This window comes from Microtus ochrogaster, unplaced genomic scaffold, assembly GCF_000317375.1.
Source record: "Microtus ochrogaster isolate Prairie Vole_2 unplaced genomic scaffold, MicOch1.0 UNK54, whole genome shotgun sequence".
Taxonomy (NCBI): Eukaryota; Metazoa; Chordata; class Mammalia; order Rodentia; family Cricetidae; genus Microtus; species Microtus ochrogaster.
In genome coordinates this window covers 66,517-73,683 of record NW_004949152.1, presented here as the reverse complement: position 1 = coordinate 73,683, position 7,167 = coordinate 66,517, and the positions used below count along the sequence as shown (strand labels likewise).

At 43.4% G+C, this 7,167-nt stretch overlaps 1 pseudogene; it reads right to left on the bottom strand.

Moving 5' to 3' along the window:
• Positions 1 to 2,958: 2,958 nt before the first annotated feature.
• The window catches only part of LOC101992376, an 11,029-nt pseudogene continuing 6,820 nt past the window's right edge, over positions 2,959 to 7,167 (bottom strand).

Sequence of the window (7,167 nt, the reverse complement as noted above, 5' to 3'; positions counted from 1 at the left end):
CTTTATGTTTTACTTGTGTCTTGTTGCTCTTTGTTGATCTTACCTTCTCTACTCATCTTTTCCTCTAATAGGTGTGTTTGTGGCTTTTGGTGATTCTGTTCATTAATCTTCTAGTGGCCAGTGAATCCAAGGCTCAGATGGTTGTTCCTCGTGGTACAATTAGTGCCACAATTCTAGTTACCCCTTTGGTCACTCCATGTTCCTGGAGGTAGCTCAGCACTCCTGGGCTTTGCTCCATTCCCTTGGAGTTTGCTGTCTCAGGCCTGCTCCTGCCTAGGTTGTCAGCTTTGACCTGTTTCTGTAAATCCTGGTCTGAATCTGCTCCTGCAGAGGTCCCTGGCTTGGATTTGGTCCTACAAAGTTCTCTGGCTCTGGTCTACTCCCTTGGAGTTCCCAGGCTCTGATGCACCCAGGCCCTCATAGGTTCTGACTCAGGCTTACTCCCTCAGAGACTCAGGCTCAGACCCATAGAGGTTTCTGATTCCTGCCTATTCCCTTTGATGTACCAGAGCAACTCCTGGACCCACAGAGGTTCTGGCTCAAGCATACTCCCTCTTAGGTCCCAGATTCAATCAGAGAAATCTAGTTCTGCCTACTCCCTTGGCGGTCCCAGATTCACGCCCAGACCTCCAGGGGTCTGGAGGTCCTGGCTCGGGCCTAATTCCTCAGAAGTCCTAGGCTCATTCCCAGATCCACAGGGGTCCTGGCTTAGGTCTGCTCTCTTGAAGGTCCCAGATTCATGTCTGGACCCTCAGGAGTCTCTGGCTCTGGCTCACTTGCTCAGCAGTTTCTCCCCTGTACCTATTCCTTGGAGTTCCTTGCTCTGGTCCAGGTTGCTGGCTCAGTCCTGGTCCACCAATGTCCCTGAATGTCAGCTCTTGCTCTGTGGAGTTTGCTTCTTCAGGCCTACTCTGGCTTAGGTAGCTGGTTCAGTCCCACTCCTGTGGAATTTGTTGCCTCAGGTCTGCTCCAGCCCCCATTATTGCTTTCTGTTGACTTTGTAGAAGTGGTCAGTGAATCTCAATCTACAAAACCCCACACCAGACTTTAGAGCTGCCCAATAATGCCAGCATGTCTGGAGGGATTCATATCTTTTACTTTATATGTCAGCAGTCAATTAAGATTATTCCCTTTGGATTTTTCTATTTAGAAAGCAAAATTCTAAGAGGTGACCGGAAGTCCTAAGAAGCTGACAGGACATGGCAGCATAGATGTCTCTAGAGGCTTCAAACCACCCCCACAGCCAGTTCATTCTCATTAATTTCAATGATTGTAGGAACTTGGCATGTTAAAACAGGATTTATACAAAAGCAAGGCAAAACCACTGACCTATTCCCCAGCATTTGTTGGTCTGTGACTACTTAGGGATGGGCTGAGGTGGAGAACCCTGCATTGGCTTTGGCTCCACCACTTATTTTTGTTAATCTTTTTAAGAAAGGGGTTAAGCCAAGGTTGGTTCCAGATGAGGAACTAGTTCATACACCATGCTCTATGGCTCACCATGCACAGAATCTATAAGGCAGCTTCCAATGTACTCTGGACACACACTGAAGTTTTTAAACCATGTGTGTGTTTATTTTAGCGTCACCCTGCCTTTTATTCTGTGAGAGTTGTCAGAATCTGAATGAGATCCCCATGGGAAGCCTTAGCCACACTCAATAACAAAAAGCTTATAGATAAAGGAAAGAATATTATTGTGTCTCTCAGACTAATGGGCCAGCAACTGACTACTCCACCTTGGACCAGAGCTCACCTAGCCATTGACTTTGGAACTCTATTATGGATGCTTACAGTCAAGAATTTAATAGTCTTCTTATTTTGGCTGCCTTCTGTGTCCCAGAAACCAAAAATCACGTGCCTTCTAGCATATCTTTGCTCCTTGGTTAATTTTATCTTTTTTCCCCCATGTTAATGCTTTTTCTTTTCCTCTCAGGTGATCCCCATTTCTATATACCACTTACATTTCTAGTTTTGTTTAAATGCATTAAATGTTTTTACTTTAACAAATTTATTCAAAAGGAGGTTTTTGTACACATTCATAAGTGGAGACATATAATATATGCAATAAATTCAAGATAAACATCCACAATGTTTCACTATATTTTATAAGGGTAAAATATTGGCAAAATAAAGAGATACTATCATATATGATAAACCATCTGGTTTATAATAGTGTATATTGAAAACTAAGTCACTCAGTGTGTAAACTGATGAATGAGTGTTACCCAGTAACTGCAGACAGTATCTCCTTTGATCTCCAGTCTTCATCCTCGGAACTTCAAAAGGCTTCCATGCAGACCTTGACCTCCTGATCTCCTGGTGTCAATTTTTTTTTTTTTTTTTTTTTTTTTTTGGCTAGGAAAACAGAAGAACACATTTGCTATCCACCTAGTGGTTGAAAAGTCAAATTGCAGGCACAGTGATAAAAAGGAAACAACTTTATATTCCACAGTGTCTAACACACATGGGAAAGGGGAAACACATGGTCTGGTGAGGGGCTCAGATGCTCCAGGAACCAAGTACTGAACACAACCCAGCAAGGGGAGTTCACAGATCACCCAAAGAGGCGATTCCGACTTAGTTCTGATTGTTCTCTAAAATTCGGATCCGAGTTGCCACGCCTTGGTTTCCTATAGCCAGAAATCCTAATTTAATGTGAAGCCTCTTGATTCTTAGAGGGCAGCTCCATTTTCTTGGAAATATTAAATGAACTAAATCTAGCAGTTTTGGTGCAGCCTTCCGTGCTCTGCTGGAGAGGTCCGAGGCATCTCCCCTAACTGTGATATTACACTACCACTTTCCTGCGACCTTTGCCATTGCAGCAGAGGCTTCCAGGATGAGGCTCTTAGCTTTACTCTGCACCCAGGGCTGGATGCTAGAGCTCCAGAGAACAGCTTGATCTACAGGAAGTGGAAGGCTCAGCTGAGCTACGCAGGAGCAGGGACTGGAGCATGCAGGCTAAATGGCCGACTGCTCCTGTAGGAAGAAGCCCTCAGCGTTTGGAAGGCTTTTTATCTGTCTCAGAAGTCAGGGCTGCCTCTTAGAGAACTTCTAAGTGCTCCTCAGCAGCAGACAGTGATTGGTCCATCCAGTTCAGGACCCCGGTTAGGTGGCAGGCATTCTTGATTGCTAGCACCAAGTGACTGACGATAGGAACAGTGCAGTTGTCCCTGCATCCAGGAGCTTGGGGTCTAGTGGCAGTTACAGACTTCACAACATTGTCTACATGGGCTCATCTGCTTAGCCATCACAATAATATTGCTCACACTTGCTGAAGTCTTCATCTTGGCCCCAGAACCCATTGTCATGGCAACAAGTTTTTCTGTCAGAGTGTGACAAATCTTCAATATGGCGAAGCAGTGGGATATGAGACCCGAGGCATCTTTAATCCAGTCTTCATTCTCCACAATGGCCTCGATGTGGGTATTGATGCTGACAACGCCATCCATCTAACTCTGAGGGCTTAGACTGAGTCTACCTCGCATTGATGAGGTCCAAAATGGCCTTGAAATCATAGCACTGGAGCAGGTCTCGAGGACAGCACTACCACTGCCTACAATCTACCACCAAGGCAGCAAACAAAGCTAGGAAGTAAGTGGCCAGCACACTTACGGTGACAATCACCACAGTCTCTCCACACTTCCAGAGGCTCCAAAGTTCAGTTCAGTCACATCCTCTGAGCAGGTGGAAGCTCAACTGGGGCTCCAGAGTGCCCCCAAGGCCAAGTCCAAGTGCTTCCCCAATGACCAGCAGCAGGGCATGCTAGGAGCATGGGCTCACATATGTTTTTGTAAGGAAATCATTGGAGCTGAAAAAAGGAGGACTACACAGCAGCCTCTCTTTAGGATGTAGCTACCACATGAAGGGGATTCAGCTTTAAAAGATCACGATAATGATTAAGTAGATTAAGATGAGAGCTGTCCTCTACCTCAGACCATACCCTAATTGGTCAGGACCCAAAAGGCTATTGGCTGAATGAATTCTCATAAGAGCCCAGCTATACCACACACTGGCATCATAGAACTCAGCATCATACTTTAAAAATACTGCTTAGCCATGTTCATTGCTGCTTTATTCACAATAGATAGGAAATGAAAATGACCTAAGTGTCCTTTGACTGACAAATGGATGCTGAAAATGTGCTACAGCATGGAATACTATTCAGATATAAAGAAAAATGAATGCATGAACTTTTCAGGTAAATGGATGGAACTAGTAAAAGATTATATTGAATGAGGTAACCTAGACCCAGAAAAACAAAGGTCACATTTTCTCTCACTGGAGGTTCCTAGCTCCAAAACTTCAGAAGTATTTGCATAGCCTGTATAAACTACAGAAGTCAGGGAAGTACAATAGGACCATTACCAGGATAGAGAATTGGGGAGCAATAGAGAGGGAATAGCAGAATATAAGTGATCTGATAGGGAACTGGTAAAATGGGGGTGCTCCTTAAGGAGGAGGAGGGAGGTAAATACAGAAGAAGGTGAGAAGAGGCTTAAAGGAGGGAAACAATCCAGACTCTTGGTATAAAGGGGTGCCAGGGAGCTGAGGGGATGCTTTTAACCAAACATTCTAGTCTTTCTTTGGATAAAGGGGTGTCAGATCAAGTCTGGCTACTTTCTGCAGACATGGAGCAACATGCAAGAGGGGAGAACTGGGAGTAGGTGGACTCATGCTCAGCAAGAGGTATGTTTGGAGAGGCATCCAGTTTACTGCCATCCTGGAGATGTTAGGCATCTCTTCCTTAAGGGAGATGAGAATGCAAGTGGCTAGTAAAAAAAATTGTTATTATTGGCCCTGTGACTGGGGCTAGCCATGGGAATGGTCACTAACTTCCAGAAAGAATAAGACAGAGAGGTGTTCTGGTTGTACAGGTGAGGCTCGGGTGTATAAGTGAGACACAAGAGCAGATATGTCCTTCTAAAAACAGATTTTAGTTGATAGGTGTCCTTTTGTGCCAGGAGAGTTGGAAGCAATGGGGAAGTCCCAGAAGCTGGTGCAGGTGTTGGCGTTGTCTGGAGGGCACTTTTATAAGTTGGTCTTGGCCCAAATAGCAAAAGTAAATGTAAAATATGCTTGAAAATGGGTGGGGTTAAAGTAGGCTTTGGAGACTGTTAATTTTTACCAGACCAGATTTCTTGAGAGAGCAGCAGAACTCTTTCCCAGGAACTTACAGGTATCTGTAAGACAACTGGAACAGCAACATTTTAGGAGACAATTAATGGGAATTGGGAACTCTGGATTTTTTAAGATACACCTGAAACCTGTTCATCCTAGACTATAAAGCCTGTGAAGGAGGCATACCTGTTTGTATTTTTTAACAGGAAACTTAACAAATGAGATAATGAACTACTAGTACCTTAAGTCATCAAATGCCATTAGACAAATTTAAGAGGGAGAAATGAGCAGAAATGAGACAGCTTTTTTTTTCTTTTTTGCTACGCAGGTAATCCCAAGTCTCTCCTTAGTCCTTGGAGAATACCAGCCTTAGAAGCAGCTGTTAGCTGCTGAGTACAAGAGGCTCAAAGATTTTCCTGTGGGGGGAAGATTTAGTCTACCTGTTTTTGCAGGATGGGAGGATCCATCCCTGGTGTAGCATTCAGGAAGCTGAAGAGGTGGAAGGCACATAAGTTGAATTTAGACAAGTACTTTACTCAATTAGTTGCAGCTTACTTTACTCAATTAGTTGCAGCTTACAAGGGCTAGCAAATATAAGAAGATGAAAAGAAATATTTTAATAAGTCAAAGAATATTAGCACACGTGGATACTCTTTCCTAAGATGGTGGTGAGGTCAAAATGAAGGTTACCCACGTGTTTGTATTTTTCCAGAGTTGTTGTAATCTGGAGTTATAAGTTTTACAGATCTTAAAACATGCACATATTCACACAGAGAAATAAGACAAGCACACTGTGGAAACAAACACTCATACTCACACAGACATAAGACAAGCATACTGTGGCCACACTATTTTAACAGACAGACAGATAAAACTTTTTAGGAACCTGTGTTAGCTGACCAACTTAAAACTCCCAGCGTAGGTAGGCAGCAGAAGCTAGGGAAGCACCCAGGTGATTCCATTAAGGAAAGGATTAGCAGATGCTACAAGAGGGAACAAGGCAAAGAACAAACACCTATAGAGTTTTAGAGTGAAAGGAAGGGGAAGATGAAGCCATTGTAGAGAACAGTAAGAGACAAACAGCTAGTGAGGCAGGGAGGGAAGCAGGGAATGGGAGTAGGAACAGGGGCATTGCATGCAGAAACCATGGGATTTGGAGTCTTGCTTGCTTTCACAATAGGTGTTAGGCCCAATTTAAAAGGATTTTTGTAAAAGGTAGCCCAAGCATGTTAGGAGATCAGGCTTTGAATTGCAAGAGCTCATTTTTTTTTCTTTTTACAAGTATGTGCCAAATGTTGGAACTCAAGCCTCTCATGTTTGCGGACAGAGAGAAGTGATGGTGCTTTAAATGATAAATTATACAAAACAGTATGTGTAGATTCAGGGAAAGCCCCAAACTAATCCCAGTGACAATATTCACAGATCTGCCAAATGTGCTCCAAAAAACATATGGAAACAGAACAGACACCGAATAGACTGGGAAGCTCTAAATCGAGAGAGAGAGTAATGCTAGAGGAAGAAGAAAGTCAGGTTTTTAACACACACTGCATAACCCAGTAACAAAACCAGGATGGTCCTGGCATGAAAACAAATATCCAAACCAGCAGAATGTAATGGAGAACCCAGAAACAAATTCATGCTTCTACAACTGATTGGCTAATTTATAGAAAAGACACAGTTTTCAATAGGTAGGGCTAAGGGAACTTGAAGACAATTTGAAGATTAAAACTAGACACCTACCTCTTCCCTGCATGAAAGGCTACTTAAAATTGTGGTGAGGAGTGTAATGCCTGAAAGTTTTAACCACAGGAATGAAACAGGATAAACAATTCAAGACTTGGTACAAAGATTTCTTGATTGGCACTCCAACAACTGAGTAAACAGCAGCAAGAATCAGAGCCTAGGATTATCTCCAAGGGCTCTGTGCAGCAAAGGAGAAAACTAACACAGCAATGAGGTCACTAAGAATACTGGAAAATTGTTGCCAGACATTTACCTGACCAAGGACAAACTATCCTGAGTGAGGTAACCCAGACCCAAAAAGATGAA